This window comes from Meles meles, chromosome 8 (assembly GCF_922984935.1).
Source record: "Meles meles chromosome 8, mMelMel3.1 paternal haplotype, whole genome shotgun sequence".
NCBI lineage: Eukaryota > Metazoa > Chordata > Mammalia > Carnivora > Mustelidae > Meles > Meles meles.
The window spans coordinates 81,022,657-81,041,590 of record NC_060073.1 but is presented as its reverse complement, the minus strand read 5'-3'; the positions used below and the strand labels follow the sequence as shown (position 1 = coordinate 81,041,590).

Sequence of the window (18,934 nt, the reverse complement as noted above, 5' to 3'; positions counted from 1 at the left end):
GTTTGTATATTTGTTTCTAAGGTTATCTATATATCTTGTAAAACAAAATCAAGTTTTATTAGATTCAATTGACTTTCTCTCATGATGTCTAAATTTATTTTTAAAACAAGATTAATAATAATTCTGACTTTTAAATTGCTAATGCAGTGCAACTTAGAATGAAATGAAGATAAAAATTAGGAAAGCACTCATTTGAAGGTCATAAATATTGAGTGTATGAGAGAGCCTATTATTTTAATGGAATGAAATGCTTCCTAGGAATTCATTTCAGAAATTATCAAAAGAAAAAACATGATTTAAAGTATACCTAATGTTAAAGACTTAAAAAATTATTTCCAGTTTTTATTCTTGCATTTCTTTATTGCAAATCAAGGAAAGTGACTAGTATAAAATCTTCCATTGCCCATTTATATCTAATCACAGAAATAATTACCAACAGATTAGTACCAAATGTTCATTCTTAGCAATTACCTAAAAAGCAATATATTATATAATTTGCATTTGAGTAGAGTTTGAAATGTGTTTTCTAATACTGGTTTCATTTTTCTTTTTTTAAAGTAGCTATTCTAGAGCTCATGTATTTGTGCCATTTCTCACATTTTGGCTTTTGGTATAGTGTTTTAGTATCCTACTTAGTTCTCTGAGCAACTTGTGACAGAACACTTGTTCCCTTTTTCTTAGTACTCAACACAGGCTTTTTCCATGAGGTATATGTGCTCAGCACACATTTGCTCTTATTGTTGCTCTTTGTGCCAGTAGGTTTTTATTGCCCAAGGGGAGATTTTGATCATAGAAAAGAATATTCTAATTACATTTGCCTTATTAATATGTAGTGCTTCAAGTTATAAATCTTAACCTTTTAACTTTTATTTTTATTATTTTATCTTAAGCTATATTTTTTCTTTCGCCCTATTTTATATACAAATCTTATTATATATATAAATGCCCTAATTTTTTAAAATGTCATTTTCACTTTGTTTTCATAAATTTGATAGAATTCCACCATTTATACATTTAACCAATGAGGCTTTTTTTAGACATATCAAGATATAATTACAAAGCTCGTAAATCTTATTTTCCCACATGCAGCACCTAATTAAAGGCCAGTTTCTGATTCTGGCTTATATAATCTTTCTAAACTGGTGGAATCTTTTGTAATCTAGTAAATTTGCTTATAAATGCTGAGATTAATATCCCTCTAAGTACTCTAAACATTCTAAATAATTTATACACAAAATTGTGTAGTGATTTCAAAAAGTCTTACTATGTGGGCTTAAAGTTAACTTACCCAAAATCACACTTATTTCTTATTGTTCTTCCACATTCTTGGAAATTCAGATTTGCTCACCCAAGGAAAATATCTGCTCTCCTGTAAAGACAAGACTGTGTCATCAATAAAAAGAAATTCTGACTGATGTAGGCACAGGATTGAATGTACTTCCAGAAATAAGCTCCCTGCAAGCTGGGGGGTGGAGATATATATATATATATATATATATATATATATATATATATATATATATGGGTTTTTTTTTTTTGTTTTTTTTTTGGCCAATTTATGTGAGTAAGGTTCTCTAAACATTCCTCAATCCAAAATGCCTTGAAGTCCCTTTCCCTGAAATGACCAGCCTCTCAGATGAGTCGATGGGCTTTCCAGGTCCTCAGAATTTAATATTTTTGCATGTAATTTTAAATATTTTACTACATCAAGGCCTAAAATGTGTTAGTGGAACTTTGAATCTCTTGCTCAGATTGTAATCTTAATTCTTACCTCTTTTATCATGTGTCTTACCAGGACACCACTATTTAACTAGTGATTTAATAACTTTAATAACTAATAGGATATACATGAATACTCAACAGTACTCCGGACTCTAGCATATGGTTCACCTGAGAGCAGCATTGTGTTTTCTTCCTAGTGACATGCCTGGAATTTATTTGTTTTGGTTCAAAATTATATTCCAGTGATGGTGAAGTTCTCGAACCTCGTTTTTAAGTCCTGAATTAATCATGTAAGCTCATCCTGTTAGTTCACAACAGCTTTGGTCTTTATATTCACCCCTTCTACCATTTTTCTATATATCATCTTGTTTTTTTTGAGATCTCTGTGTTCCTTTTTGACATTTGACTCCTCAAAAGCCAAGAATTATACCAATCTCCATTTGTAACTTCTCTCTCAAATGGTATTTGAAACAAGCACTAGTCTTGATTCATTTGCCACCTTGGGAAGTACATCTTTATAGTTTTGGTTATTCAGATGGATTCTGTTTATCGTAAAATACTCTAGTTATCTATCCTTTGGAAACGCAGTTTTGCGTGGGATATATTTGTATTTTTGAAATGATGAAGCTAATAATGAAGCATAGAGATTATAAAATATAAAACTCTGATAAAAATTTGTTTTGACTCTCAACCATTAAAAGCGGTCATAATGTCTATGCTTTCATTAAAAATCCTCAAGGTAATAGAATAAAAACTATTTAGCATCCTAAAATAGGGTCATGCTGTGAAGATACAGAGAATATATGCCATAAAATAAAGAGTAAAGCTATTCTGTGGCTGTAGAATCATGAGACTCTCTTTACAAACCTAACATGAAAAAGTCTCAGTACTTTGTGGTTACTCTTACTTTACTGTTTTCAGAGTAGAGATGCTGCAAATGAGACTAGCATATAATTCAATAAAGAAGGAAAGTTTGACACTTCTTAATGAAAAAAACTACTGAATACAAAAACTAAAGAACTGGTCAAGAAATGCTTTTCTGGTTGTAAAATACGCTTGCAGTATTTACAGTATTCTTTTCTTGAAATTCTAAGATGTTGGGACTTCATTAACTTTGAGAATAGCAATGTCTACCATCAATATTAAACAAATATTATTCAGTTAAGAATAGAATTAAACTATTGCTCAAGCTGTGCCATTAGGGATATTTATTAAAGAGTAACATATCAATAGTGCTCCATAATTTGAGCTTGTCTTCAAAGAAAACCAATTTTCTTTTCTTTTTTTCTTTTTTTGGTTTTATTAAGTCTTTTAATTCCAGTATAGTTAACATACAGTGTACAGTGTTATATTAGTTTCAGGTGTACAATACAGTGATTCAGCAGTTCTATACTTTACTCAGTGTTCACCATGGTAAATGTACTCTTTATTTCCTATCACCTGTTTCACTCATCTCCCCAACTCCCTTCTGGCAACCAGCAGTTTGTTCTCTGTAGTTAAGATACGTATCTTGGTTTGGCTCTCTCTTTCTTTTTTCTCTTTGTTCCTTTGGTTTCCTAAGTGCCACATATGAACAAAAACATATGGTATTTGTCTTTTTCCAGCTGACTTATTTAGCTTAGCATTATACTCTCTAGCTCCATCCATGTCATTGCAAATGGAAAGATTTCATTATTTTATAAGGATGAGTTATATATATATATATACTCATATCTGCTGCTTCCATAACTTAGTTATTATAAAAAATGCTGCATTAAACATAGGGGTGCATATATCCCTTTGAATTAGTGCCCTTTAAGTATTCTAAACTTTTTCCTCTGTTTGTTATGAGTCTTAAATTCCACATATGAGGGAAATCATATGGTGATCTTTCCTGACTGACATATTTTACTGAGCATTATACTCTCTAACTCCATCCATGTTGTTGCAGATGTCAAGATTTCATTCTTTCTTATGGATTAGTAATATTCCATTGTGTTTATACACCACAACTTCTTTATCCATTCATCTGTTGATGGACACTTGGGGCTGCTTCCCTAGTTTGGCTGTTATAAATAATGCTGCAATAAACATGGGGCCTGGGTGCATATAGTCTTTTGAATTAGTGTTTTTGTATTTTGGGGGTAAATACCCAGTAGTGCAATTCCTGGATCATAGGGTATTCTGTTTTTAATTATTTGAAGAATCTCCTTACCCTTCCACAGTGGCTACACCAGGTTGCATTCCCACCAATAGTGCATGAGGGTTCCTTTTTCCCCACATCCTCACCAACAGTTGTTCTTTCTTGTATTTTTTATTTTAGTCATTCTGACAAGGGTGAGGTTATACGTCATTATGGTTTTGACTTAAATTTATTTCCCTGATGATGAGTGATGTTGGGCATCTTTTCACTTGTCTGTTGGCCATCTGTGCATCTTCTTTGGAGATATGTCTGTCCATGTCGTCTGCCCATTTTTAAAATGGATTATTTAGTCTTTGGGTGTTGAGTTGCATCAGTTCTTCACGTATTTAGAATACTAACCCTCTATCAGATATGTCCTTAGCAAATATCTCCTCCCATTCAGTAGATTGTCCTTTAGTTTTGTTGGTTGTTGCCTTTGCACTGCAGAACCTTTTACTTTGATGTAATCCCAGTAGTTTATTTTTGCTTTTATTTCCCTTGCCACAGAAGACAAATCCAAAAAATATTGCTACAGCCGATGTTGAAGAAATTACTGACTGTGCTCTCTTCTAGGATTTTTGTGGTTTTATGCCTCACATTTAGGTCCTTAGTCCATTTTGAGTTTATTTTTGTATGGTGTAAGAAAGTGGTCCAGTTTCATTCGTTGGTATGTATCCATCCAGGTTTTCCAGCATCATTTATTGAAGAGACTGTCTTTTCCCCATTACATATTCTTCCCTCCTTTTTCAGAGAGTAATTGATCATATAGTTGTGGGTTTATTTCTGGGATTTCTATTCTGTTCTGTTGACCTATGTGTCTGTTTTTGTGTCAGTACCATACTGTTGGAAACAAATTATCTTCCATGGCACACCTTTTATGTCCCAAAACCTCTCATCTTGGGACTAGTTGTTAACAGGGACAGAGGCATTTGTCATTTTTCCTAGGTGTTCTTGCTCTGGCATTCTCTCTTGGTGCCTGAAGCCTTGTCCCCACTCAAACATGTTTTGTGTGGTGGTTTTTCAACTCATCCTTCTACCCTAGTTTGGAGGAAGTGAGAATAGAGAAAGAAAAGATACTACATTCTCATTCTCTCATGCAGTTCAGTTCAACAGTATTCCATTGTGTACCTACGTTATTCCAGGTATTGTGAGTGGGGGAAAAAAGTCCTTTGAAATGATGTTTCTGGGGGCGCCTGGGTGGCTCAGTGGGTTAAAGTCTCTGCCTTTGGCTCAGGTCATGGTCCTGGGGTCCTGGGATCGAGCCCCACATCGGGCTCTCTGCTCCACGGGGAGCCTGCTTCCTCCTCTCTCTCTGCCCGCCTCTCTGCCTAGTTGTGATTTCTCTCTGTCAAATAAATAAAATATTTAAAACAACAACAAAAAAACCAAACAAACAAAAAAAGAAATGATGTTTCTGCTAATGAAAGTCATGATTTGGCCACATCCTAATAGTCACTCGGCATTCAGTCTCATGTGCCTGTCCACATGTCCTCATGATTGGACCAAAAGATACTTTCAAAATTTCCCTCAAAACTCAGTTTCTGCCATTGTGTTTCAGTGACTTTCCCCATGTGTACTTAAGGAACACGTTCTTTCCGCAATAAAAGAAAGAAAAATTAAGCTCATTTCTTCTTATCCTAGATAATTGCCCTCTGTCACGAGTTTTTTGAGCCTCATACTGCTGTTTAGATAGTTTTATTCTGGAAGTTCTCAGATGTCCTTAAATTTCATCCTCCTCCTCCTCACCACATCTTCCACCAGGCCTGTGATCAAATAATCTTGTTTCCATGTTGAGACCCAGGAAGAGGGTTATGGCTCAAATGCTTTTCACCGGCAGACCAAGAAGCAGCAACAGTTTGGGCCAGGGCTGTGCAGAGTGAACTAACTGCTCATCCTTTAGAGAAAAGAGAAATGGTCCTGTGGATGTTACGAACATGAATAAATGCACTCATTTTGTGTTTCTGTTTCTTTCAAGCCATGGGTAATATGATATTAATTATCTGTGATAAGTAGCCTTTTAATCTGAAATGGCAGATTAGAAAAGTGAATTAGAAATTAAAGACAAATGTTGCTTTGTTTTGTCAGGCCTGAGAAGGTACTGTTAGGCCAAGTAGATTACATCTGTGAGGACATGCTGGGTTTTTAATTGCTAAGAAATTGAAGGTACAAGTACTTTTGCTTTGTTAGCTGTATAGAAGACTATTCTTTTTCTTTTTCTTGTGACTGTTTCAATTCTCTTGAGATTAATAGCTATTACACTATTAAACTCCCTTATGGAATCCTTATTTGGATTTCAATAAAAGTTTTAGCCCTGAATATTTTCTGGAAAAAAATAATGTTTACCCTTAATTTTTTATTGAATATATAAAGTTCTTTAAGTTAGCTTGTTTTCTACTTCTACCCCTGAAAGCCAAGTATCATTAATATTACACGGTTTCAGTTCTTAGGAATTTGGTGGTGTTTGTATCCTTCTGGCCCTTTCTTAGCAGGGAGTCATGCGGCTGAGGGCATCTGGGGAGGAGTGACTAAAGTTCGCTCCTGTTAACTAAGTACTAACCGTTGTAGAAGCAAGGGTATTTGCGTAACACACTTGAAAACCAGTTACTACCAAATCATTCATCAATAAGCACCTTTTGGCTGCCTGCTCTGAACCAGGCATTGAGCCCTGATTAAGTAATCTGTATTTCTCCTATGTAGGATGCTCCACTCTCTACTGTTGAAGGAGGAGTACCTTGACATCCACTAAAGAAGAATTATGATATCTTGGTGATTACAGCTTTGGAATATAGCTTGAAATCCAGTCATGTGATGCCCCCAGCTTTGGTTTTCTTTTTCAACATTTCCTTGGTGATTGGGGTTCTTTCTGGTTCATACAAATTTTAGGATTATTTGTTCCAGCATGTTGAAAAATGTTATTGGTATTTTGATTGGGATGGCGTTGAAAGTATACATTGCTCTGGGCGGCATAGACATTTTAACAATGCTTATTCTTCCTATCCATGAGCATGGAATGTTTTTCATCTTTTTGTGTCTTCTATTTCTTTCATGAGTGTTTCGTAGTTCCTGGAGTATACATCCTTTACCTCTTTGGTTAGGTTTAAATCCAAGGTATCTTATGGTTTTTGGTGTTATTGTAAGTGGGATCAATTCTCTAATCTCTCTTTCTACAGTTTCGTTGTTAATGCATAAGAAAGCAACTGATTTCTGTGCATTGATTTTGTATCCTACAACATTACCGAATTGCTATATGAGTTCTAGTAATTTGGGGGTGGAGACTTTTGGGTTTTCCACATAGAGTATCATGTCATCTATGGAGAGAGAGAGTTTGACTTCTTCTTTGCCAATTTGAATACCTTTTATTTCTTTTTGTTGTCTGATTGTTGTTGCTAGGATTGTACTACTATGCTGAACAACAGTGATGAGAGTGGGCATCCTTGTTGTGTTCCTGATCTCAATGGGAATGCTCTCCCCATTGAGAACGATATTTGCTGTGGGTTTTTCATGGATGGATTTTAGGAAATTGAGGAATGTTCCCCTTATCCCTATACTTTGAAGAGTTTTAATCAGGAAAAGGTACTGTATTCTGTCCAGTACTTTTTCTTCATCAACTGAGAGGACCATGTGGTTCTTCTCTCTTCTCTTATTAATTTGTTCTATCACATTGATTGACTTGCAATCAGTCAAATTGATTTGTTGAACCACCCTTGCTTCTCAGGGATAAATCCCAACCTTGTTGTGGTGGGTAATCCTTTTAATGTGCTGTTGGATCCTATCAGCAAGGATCTTGTTGAGAATTTTGGCATCTATATTCATCAGGGATATTGGTCTGAAATTTTCCTTTTTGATGGGGTCTTTGCCTGTTTTGGGGATCAAGGTAATGCTGGCCTCATAGAAAGAGTTTGGACGTTTTCCTTCTGTTTCTATTTTTCAAACAGCTTCAGGAGTATAGGTATTATTTCTTGTTTGAATGTTTGGTAGAATTCCCCAGGGAATCCATCAGGTCCTGGCCTCTTGTTTTTTGGGAGGTTTTTTGATTACTGCTTCAATTTCTTAATCAGTTATTGGTCTCTTCAGATTGTCTATTTCTTCCTGTTTCAGTGTTGGTAGTTTTTAAGTTTCTAAGAAGGCATCCATTTCTTCCTGGTTGCTTAGTTTGTTGGCCTATAGTTGCTGGCAATAATTTCTAATAATTGTTTCTGTTTCCTTGGTTTTAGTCATGATCTCTCCCCTTTCATTCATGATTTTATTAATTTGGGTCCTTTCTCTTTTCTTTTGGATAAGTCTGGCCATTGGTTTATTGATCTTACTAATTCCTTCAAAGAACAAGCTTCTAGTTTTGTTGACCTGTTCTACTGTTTTTCTGGTTTCTACTTCATTTATCTCTACTCTACTCTTTATTATTTCACTTCTGCTTGGTTTAGGTTTTATTTGCTCTTCCTTCTCCAGCTCCTTTAGGTATAAGTTTAGCTTGTGCATTTGGGATTTTGAGTGAGGCCTGGATGGCTATGTATTTCCCCCTTAGGACTGCCTTTGCAGTATCCCATAGGTTTTGGACGAATGTGTTTTCATTCTCATTAGTTTGCATGAATTTTTTAAGTTCTTTAATTTCCTGGTTGACCCATTCATTCCTTAGCAGGATGCTCTTTAACTTCAAGTGTTAGAATTTCTTCTAAGTTTTTTCTTGTGATTGAGTTCCAGTTTCAAGGCTCTGTGGTCTAATAGCATGCAGGGAATAATCTCAGTCTTTTGGTATTGGCTGAGACCTGATTTGTGACCCAGTATGTGGTCTGTTCTGGAGAAAGTTCTCTGTGCATTCAAGAAGAATGAGTAGTCTGTTGTTTTAGGGTGGAATATTCTGTATATATCTGCAAAGTCCATCTGTCCAATTTGTCATTCCAAGCTCTTGTTTGTTTGTTGATCTTCTTTTTATATGATATGTCCAGTGCAGTACTGAGAGTGGAGTGTAAAATCTCCTACTATTAATGTATTATTATTGATTTGATTCTTTATTTTGGTAAACAGCTGACTTATGTCATTGGCTGCTCCCAGCTGGGGGCATAGATATTTACAATTGTTAGATTTTCTTGTTGGGTAGACCCTTTAAGAATGATATCGTATTCCTCTGGAGCTCTTATTATAGTCTGTGGTTTAAATTCTAATTTGTCTGATATAAAAATTGCTACCCCAGCTTCCTTTGAGGTCCATTGGCATGAAAAATGGTTCTCCATCCCTTCACTTTCAGTCTGGATGTATCTTTAGGTTCAAAATGAGTCTCTTGTAGACCACATATGGATGGGTCCTGTCTTTTTATTCAACCTGCAACCCTGTGCCATTTCATGGGAGCATTTAGGCTGTTCATGTTGAGAGTGATTATTGAAAGACAACGTATTTATTGCCATCCTGTCTGTACAGTCCCTGTTTCTATGGATTGTCTCTGTAAATTTCTGATCTGTATTACTCTTGGGATCTTTCTTCTTTTATAGAATCCCCCATAGTATTTCTTGCAGGGCTGGCTTGGTGGGCACATATTCTTTCCATTTCTGCTGGTCCTGGAAGCTCTTTGTCTCTCCATCTGTCCTAAATGATAGCCTCACTGGATAAAGTATTCTTGCCTGCATGTTCTTCTCATTTAGTACCCTGAATATGTCTTGCCAGCCCCTCTGGCTTGCCAGGTCTCAGTGGACAGGTCTGATGTTATTCTGATGTTCCTCCCTCTGTATGTAAGGAATCTCTTCCCCCTAGCTGCTCTCAGAATGGCTTCCTTGGTTCTAAGATTTGTGAGCTTTACTCTTGCATGCCAGGACATTGGTCTGTTCTCATTGATCTTGGGAGGGGTCTTCTCTGCCTATAGGACATGAATGCTTGTTTCATTTCCTAGATTAGGGAAGCTCTCAGCTACAATTTGCTAGATATATCTTCCAGTCTTCTCTTTCTCTCCACTCCTTTAGGGATCCCAAGAATTCTGACATTGGAACGGTTCGCGGCATCGTTTACTTCTCTGTTTTCGTGGAGTTTAACCTGTTTGTTCCAGACCTCCTGTTCCTTCCTTCTCTCAGTTTATCTTCTCAATCACTAATCCATTCTTCTGCCTCATTTATGCTAGCTGTTAGAGTATCCAGTTCAGACTGCATCTCATTCATAGCATTTTTATGTTTGGCCTGATTAGCTCTCATTTCTGCCCTTAGAGAATTTATGTGGCTGTTAATGTTTTTCTCAAGCCTAGGTATTGTCTTCATAATTGCAACTCCGAAGTCTATTTCTGACATCTTGCTTATGTCCATATCCATTAGGTCTGCGGGAGAGGCCATTGTCTTCTTGTTCTTTTCTTTGTTAGGAGTTCCTCCTCCTAGTCATTCTGTAGAGGGGTGGTTGAGGGGGTGTACAGGGTCAAAGGTATCAACCACAATTCAGACAAGATGCATCCCTGGAAAGTTTGGAGTGGGTCAGAAGCCACCAGCAAAAAAACACAACCAAAACAAAACCCAAGAATAATATTTAAAATACTAAGGAAAAAAGAGGGTGTGGGGAGAGCTATAATCTCTCAGTGTGGTCATGGTAGGGTGTTTCCATTCTTCCTGGGTATATTTTGTTCTCTTTGTTAGAGAACACCACTTCCCAGAGTTACAGGGAAATTAAAACAGCTATATGTATATATAAAGGTAGTACTGAATAGGGAAAAAGGACTACATTGAAGCTTATATGTATATCTATATAATATATTTATAGATATAGGTGTGAAAAAGTACAAGTTAAAAAGCTAGGATGGAGTATTTTGTATTAAACATCTAGTTGAAATGAGAAATAGGTAAAAAGAAAAACAGAAGAAACATAAGAAAAAAAAAGTTGTGTCTGAGAAATACACAGACTGTGAGGCAACATCAGGAGCTCAGTAAACTATTTTCCTCTGGTGATGGGGTGTTACAGTTTTATGGGGACTATGGGGTTGTAGTCCTCTTGTTCTTCCAGCTTGTCTTCTGGGGAAAGAGCCTGCCATGTTGTTTTTCAGTCAGTCCTGATTGGGCAGGGGCATAGGTGGCAGGGCTCTGTGGAAACCAGTGTTTGGGACTTCCATTCTCTGGTGACTTTTGTGCTCTGGTAGCTTTTCTGCCTTTTTGGAGGATCAGAGCACAGGAAAATGTCTGTACCCAGACCTCCGTCAGGGCAGAGAAGTCAGAGTCTACTCCTCTCTGAACCCTCCAGAACACACAGTCTACCTTCCTGTAAGCACTGCGGTAACCCACAGCCTCCCACAGGCAGTGCACAACCCCAGCAACCCTCAGCAGTCCACTCAGGCCTCCCCCTTGTCTTCACCCTTTGTGCTTCCAAAACCGCCAGCAGTCCCAGTCCACACAGGCATTGGCGGCTGTGGCAGCAGCAGTGACCTGCCTGGCCGGGCCACACGTTCACGGGAGAGGTTGCCCTGTTCTGATGTGCTTCCCCTCAGCTCCTGTATCCTGTCTGATCACTTGTTTTCAGGCCCTTTCCTTGGGTCTCTATTGCTCTGCAAGCTATTGCCGTCCCCTGGTGCAGAACGCTTTAGCTCTGAGTATCATATTACTTTCCTGTGGCTGGCTTCTGGTGGCTCCCTCCCCCTTCTGTTTATCCTCTGATATCAGTCCATAGAATCACAACTCCATCCTTCCTACCTCGGGACTGCAGGTCCTCTGCCCCCGTCGAGATCCAGACATATATTCTTACATCTCAGGCTGATTTCATGGGTGTTCAGATGGTTTGGTAGATATCCAGCTAAATTCAGGGGACTGGTTGAGACAGAATTCCCCACTCCTCTGCCCTCTTGCCTTTCCCACAAGAAGTGTACTCTTTAATCCCCATAACTCATTTGACCCATCCTCCCTCCAACCTCCCTTCTAGTAACCAGCAGTTTGTTCTCTATAGTTAAGAGTCCATTTCTTGGTTTGTCTCTCTCTCTCTCTCTCTCTCTCTCTCTCTTTTTTTCCCCCCTCTCTATTTGGTTGTTGTGATTTTTAAATTCCACATATGAGGGAAATCATATGGTGATCTTTCCTGACTGACATATTTTACTGAGCATTATACTCTCTAACTCCATCCATGTTGTTGCAGATGTCAAGATTTCATTCTTTCTTATGGATTAGTAATATTCCATTGTGTTTATACACCACAACTTCTTTATCCATTCATCTGTTGATGGACACTTGGGGCTGCTTCCCTAGTTTGGCTGTTATAAATAATGCTGCAATAAACATGGGGCCTGGGTGCATATAGTCTTTTGAATTAGTGTTTTTGTATTTTGGGGGTAAATACCCAGTAGTGCAATTCCTGGATCATAGGGTATTCTGTTTTTAATTATTTGAAGAATCTCCTTACCCTTCCACAGTGGCTACACCAGGTTGCATTCCCACCAATAGTGCATGAGGGTTCCTTTTTCCCCACATCCTCACCAACAGTTGTTCTTTCTTGTATTTTTTATTTTAGTCATTCTGACAAGGGTGAGGTGATACGTCATTATGGTTTTGACTTAAATTTATTTCCCTGATGATGAGTGATGTTGGGCATCTTTTCACTTGTCTGTTGGCCATCTGTGCATCTTCTTTGGAGATATGTCTGTCCATGTCGTCTGCCCATTTTTAAAATGGATTATTTAGTCTTTGGGTGTTGAGTTGCATCAGTTCTTCACGTATTTAGAATACTAACCCTCTATCAGATATGTCCTTAGCAAATATCTCCTCCCATTCAGTAGATTGTCCTTTAGTTTTGTTGGTTGTTGCCTTTGCACTGCAGAACCTTTTACTTTGATGTAATCCCAGTAGTTTATTTTTGCTTTTATTTCCCTTGCCACAGAAGACAAATCCAAAAAATATTGCTACAGCCGATGTTGAAGAAATTACTGACTGTGCTCTCTTCTAGGATTTTTGTGGTTTTATGCCTCACATTTAGGTCCTTAGTCCATTTTGAGTTTATTTTTGTATGGTGTAAGAAAGTGGTCCAGTTTCATTCGTTGGTATGTATCCATCCAGGTTTTCCAGCATCATTTATTGAAGAGACTGTCTTTTCCCCATTACATATTCTTCCCTCCTTTTTCAGAGAGTAATTGATCATATAGTTGTGGGTTTATTTCTGGGATTTCTATTCTGTTCTGTTGACCTATGTGTCTGTTTTTGTGTCAGTACCATACTGTTTTGATTAGTATGGCTTTGTAATATAAAGTATCAAATTGTGATATTTCCAGTTTTGTTATTTTTTCCAATAATTTTTTTTTTGGCTAGTGGAGTTCTTTTGTGTTTCATACAACTTTTAGGATTCTTTGCTCTAGAGTTCTGTGCAAAATACTGTTGAAGGGTGCCTGCGTAGCTCAGTTGGTTAAACATCTAACTCTTGCTTCCAGCTCAGGTCATGATCTCCTGGGTCCTGGGATTGAGCTGTCAGGCTTCACAATCAATGGGGGTCTGTTTAAAGATTCTCTTAGTCTGTCCCTCCCATTGCTTACTCTCTGCTTTCTCTCAAATAAATAAATAAATATTAAAAAATGCTATTGGTATTCTGATAGGGATTGAATTAAACCTGTAGATTTGGGTAGTATAGACATTTTAGCAATATTTATTCTTCCAGTCTATGAGTGTGAATCTCTTTCCATTTATTTATGTCATGTTCAATTTCTTTTATCAGTGTTTTATAGTCGTCCATGTATAGGTCTTTAACCTCTTTGGATAAGTTTATTTCTAACTATTTTATTATTTTTGTGCATTTGTAAATGGATAGTTTTCTTAATTTCTCTTTCTGCTGTTATATTATTAATGCACAAAAATATACCAGATATCTGTATATTGGTCTTGCATCCTGTCTGTCACCTTACTTAATTCATTTATCAGTTGTAGTAATTTTTTGATGAAGTGTTTAGGGTTTCTTTATGTATAATGTTATGTCATCTGACAATAATGAAAGTTTTATTTTTTCCTTACCAATCTGGCTGCCTTTTATTTCTTTTTGTTTTCTGATCACTGTGGCTAGGACTTCAGTACTACAGTGAATAAAAGTGGTAAGAGTGGACTACCTTGTTTTGTTCCTGACCTTAGGGAAGAAGCTCTCAACTTTTCCTATCAAGTATGATGTTTGCTGTAGGTTTTTCAGGAAAGGTCTTTATTATTTGAAGTTTGTTCCCCCTAGACTTACTTTGTGGAGGGTTTGTATCATGAATGGATGTTATACTTTGTCATAGGCTTTTTTTGCATCTAATGAAATGATCATATGTTTTTATTGTTTTTCCTATTGCTGTAATGTGTCATGTTGATTGCTTTGTGAATGTTAAACTGCCCTTGTATCCTAGGAATAATTCCCATTTGATTGTGGTGAAAATTTTTTTAATGTATTGTTGAGTTTGGTTTGCTAATATTCTGTTAAGGATTTTTGCATCCGTGTTGATCATAGATATTGGCATGTAGTTCTTTAGTTGTTTGTTTGTTTTTTTGTTTTGTGATGTCTTAATCTAATTTTAGTACCCGGTAATCCTGGAGCCACAGAATGACTCTGAAAGTTTTCCTTCCTTCCTGTTTTATTTTTTGGAAATTTTGAGAAGAATAGGTATTAACTCTTCTTCTTCTTCTTTTTTTTATTTGTAATTTCATTTCATCCTTTCTGATGGAAGCATAATATTCCTTTGTATATATGGACCATATCTTTTTTTTTTTTTTAAGATTTTATTTATTTATTCGACAGACAGAGATCGCAAGTAGGCAGAGAGGCAGTCAGAGAGAGAGAGGAGGAAGCAGGCTGTCCACAGAGCAGAGAGCCCGATGCGGGGCTCGATTCCAGAGCCCTGGGATCATGACCCGAGCCGAAGGCAGAGGCTTTAACCCACTGAGCCACCCAGGCGCCCCTGGACCATATCTTCTTTATCCATTTGTTTGTTGCAGCAGTGGCCACAATCACCAAACTGTAGTATTAACTCTTAAGTGTTTGGTAGAGTTTACCTTTGAAGCCATCTGGTCCTGAACTTGTGTTTTTTGGGATTTTTTTGATTACTGATTCAATCTGTTTGTTGGTTATCAATCTGTTCAAATTTTCTTTCTGGTTCAGTTTTCATAGGATATATGTTTCTATGAATTTGTCCATCTCTCCTAGAAGGTCCAATTTGTTGGCATATAATTTTTCATAATTTTCACTTGTTCGTATTTCTTGTAGTATCAGTTCTTATTCTCCTTTTTCATTTGTGATTTTATTTGTTCTTTCACTCTCTGTCACTTTCTCTCTCTTTGATGAGTGTAGCTAGAGGTTTATCAGTTTTGTTGATCTTTTCAAAGTACCAGTTCCTGGTTTCATTGATCTCTTCAATTTTTTTAAATTTTAGTTTCTATTAATATTTATTTCTGCCCTAATCTTTATTATTTCCTTCTTTTTGCTGGCTTTGGGTGTTGTTTGGTCCTCTTTTTATAGCTCTTTTAGATGTAAACAGTTGGTTTGTTTATTTGAGATTTTTCTTGCTTCTTGAGGTAGGCCTGTATTGCTAAATTTCACTCTTTGGACCACTTTCGCTGTATCCCAAAGGTTTTCCACCATTATGTTTTCATTTTCATTTCTCTCCATGTAATTTTTTATTCTTCTTTTATGTATTGGTTTATCCATTCATTGGTTAATAGCATGTTACCTAACCTCCATTATTTTTGCTCTTTCCAGATTTTTTTCCTTGTCACTGATCTCTTTTCTCATAGCATTGTGGTCAGGAAAGATGCATGGTGTGGCTTTAATATTTTTTAATTTGTTGAGTCTTGTTTGTGGCCCAATATGTGATGTATTCTGAATGTATTCCATGTGCACTTGAAAAGAATGTGTATTCTGCTGTTTTAGCATAGAATGTTCTGAATGGATCTGTGAAATCCATCTGGTCCAGTGTGTTATTCAAAGCCAGTTTTCATGTTGATTTTCTATTTATATGATCTGTCCATTGATATAAAGTGGGGTATTAAAATCCCCTACTATTAATGTATCAATTAGTTCCTTTATGTTTGTTATTAACTGTTTTATGTATTTGGGTACTCCCATGTTGGGTGCATAAATATTTAGAATTGTTGTATCCTCTTATTGGATTATTCTTTTTGTTATTATATAGTGTCATTATTCTCTTGCTATTGTCTTTGTTTTAAAGTGTAATTCATCTGATGTAAGTATAACTACTCTGGTTTCATTTTGACTTCCATTTGTATGAAATGTTTTTCCAGCCCCTCACTTTCAGTCTGCATGGGTCTTCAGTTCTGAAAGGAGTCTCTTGTAGGCAGCATATAGATGGGCTTGTTTTTCTGCCCATTCCATCACCCTGTATCTTTTGATTGGAGCTTTTAGTCCACTTACTTTCAAAGTGATTTTTCTGTGATCCTTTCTTCTCTTGCTCTCTTTCTTTATTGATAAACTTGGATTTCTTTCTTTTTATTCTTTGTATCTCTTACTATGTTTTGATCTGTGGTTACCATTAGGTTCATGTAGAACATCTTCTACATATAGCAGTTCATGTTCAGTATATGTCACTTAAATTAGAACTCATTGTTTCTTCTTACCGTCCCCCCCCCCACCATGTTTCAGGTATATGACATGTACCTGGTATATATCATAGGTATATATTCTTCTATTTTGTGAGTGCTTTCACTCTTTTTTAACAGAGATACATTTCTTACTGCTTTTGTGTTTCCTGCTTTTAATACTCCTACTTATGGTCTTTCCTTTCCATTCCAGGTATTTCCTTAATATTTCTTGTAGGGCTGGTTTAGTGGACATGAACTACTTCAGCTTTTGTTTGTCTGAGAAACTATCTCTCGTATTCTGAATGATAGTCTTGCTGAAAAGAGTATTTTTGGCTGCATTTTTTTTTCCTATTAACACTTTGAATATATCATGCCACTTTCTTTTGTCCTCCAAAGTTTCTGCTGAAAAATCCACTCAAACCTTTATGGCATTTCCCTAGTATGTAACTATCTTCTTTTCTCTTGCTGCTTTTAAAATTCTTTATCACTAGTTTTTGCCATTTTAGTTACTTTTTGTCTCGGTGTTCTTGTTCTTGGATTGATTTTTTGGGGGGATATCTGCCTCCTGGATCCAGATATCTGTTTCTTCCCCAGATTTGGAAACTTTTTGGCTATTTTTCTTCACATAAATTTTCTGATCCCTTTTATTGTTCTTCTGGAAAACCTATAATGCAAATGTTATTACACTTGATGAAGTCACTGAGTTCCCTAAGTGTGTTCTCATTTTTTTTTTTAAGATTTTATTTATTTATTTAACAGAGAGAGATCACAAGTAGGCAGAGAGTCAGGCAGAGAGAGTGAGAGGGAAGCAGGCTCCCTGCTGAGCAGAGAGCCCGAAGCGGGACTCAATCCCAGGACCCTGAGATCATGACCTGAGCCGAAGGCAGCGGCTTAAACCACTGAGCCACCCAGGCGCCCAAGTGTGTTCTCATTTTGCATGATTTTTTTTTTTTTTCCTTTCAGGTTGCACATTCATTACTGTTTCCTCTAGCCTGCTATTTATTCCAACTAGTGTATTTTTAATTTCATTTGTTGTTGTCTTCATCTCTGATTTGTTCTTTTTTATCTCTTTGTTAAGCATCTCACTTACATTCTCTGCCCTTTTCTCAAGTGGAGTAAGTCTTTATGATCAGTATTTTAGATTCTCTGTCAGGAATTTTACTTTTACCCATTTCTCTTAAGTATTTTACTGTCATTTTTGTCTTTTTTTTTCCCATTTGAGATATATTCCTCTGTCTTCTCATTTTTCCTAACTCTTTGTGTCAAGAAAGTCAGCTAGATCTCCTCCTCTTGAATGTAGCAGCCTTATGAAGAAGAGGTCCTATAGTGCCCTGCAGTACAGTTTCCCCTATTCCCCAGAGCCTGAGCTTCACATGGTGTCTCTTATGTGTGTTGCATGTGCTCTGCTGTTTTTTTCTGGTGGCTTCTTCCTTCAGTCCAGTTTTCTGCAGAGGCTTTCTTTGCCTGTTGTGGACAGCATTTTGTCCCTGGTGGGAATGTGGTATGCAGTTTTGGTTTGGGTTTTTTTTTTGGTTTTTTTTGTGTTTTTTTGGTGGTATGAAGTTTTAACAAGGTGTACTCTGTTTATGAATGATACTTGTAGCTTCCAGGACCCTGGCATTCCTTGTGAGTGGATTGTGCAGTTTTAACATGGTGCTCCCCGAACTTCCACAGCGCCTGCAGCTGCTATTGCCAGAACTGCAGTCTTGCAAAATGCATGGGTGGGAAGATGCAGTATTGATAAGGTTTGCACTGTATTTCTGAGGAGGGTAGCCTGCATTGCTGGGACTGATGCAAGCATGAGTGGAAAGGGTGCATATGCCAAAGCACTAGGGTGTGGGGCTTAGTGTAAGCCAGTTACATAGTGAGCTTCCTGTTGGTTTCTGCAGGTAACCATGTGTTTATGCTGAAGGGTGGGGGAGGGCAGTGTCACCTGCTAGCTCCTTTGTTCCTGAAAGAGTCTTCCTCTGGACATGCTCTGAAATGAGTAAATAACTCTCCCTACTATACGTCCCAGGTGTTTTTCAAAGTGCTGCTTCTACCTTATATCTGGAGGGCTGTTTGTCATGCTGTCTCTTTCAGGGCAGGACTCATCTTCCTATTGCCCTCAGGGCTCTTCCAAAATGGAGCCAGCTGATTTTTAAGATTCTAGGTTTTAAATCCCTCTTACTTGTAAGAAACCAATAAATTCAGCTCTTCTTGCTTTTAAAGCCATATGTTAGGAGGATTCATCTCTCCAGTGTGAGTTTCCTGGTATGTTAGTCTGTTTCTCACCATTCTCTGTGCCTGTGGCTCCCTCCTGACCACAGATGGCCACCTCTGTTTTGCTCCCCACTATGTCTTCACCCTTTCTACCCTCTTTGATGTGGACGCTTCTCTGCCTTTAACTGTAGAGTTTGTTGCCAGTCTTCATTTTCTGGGCTACTACATTAACGTGAGTGTTACCTAGTTGTATTCATGAGACAAGGCAAGCTTAGGATCCTCTTACTCCACCTTCTTCCAGCCTCCTTCTAATCTACCATCTTTAATTGGAAACCAGTTTTAATTGTATTTATTTGAATTA

The 18,934-nt window shown here is 37.2% G+C and overlaps 1 protein-coding gene across 8 annotated transcripts in view; it reads left to right on the top strand.

The window, feature by feature from the left end:
* The window catches only part of ARHGAP42 (Rho GTPase activating protein 42), a 314,994-nt gene that overhangs the window by 252,691 nt on the left and 43,369 nt on the right, over positions 1-18,934 (top strand). The gene's annotated exons all lie outside the window — the stretch shown is intronic.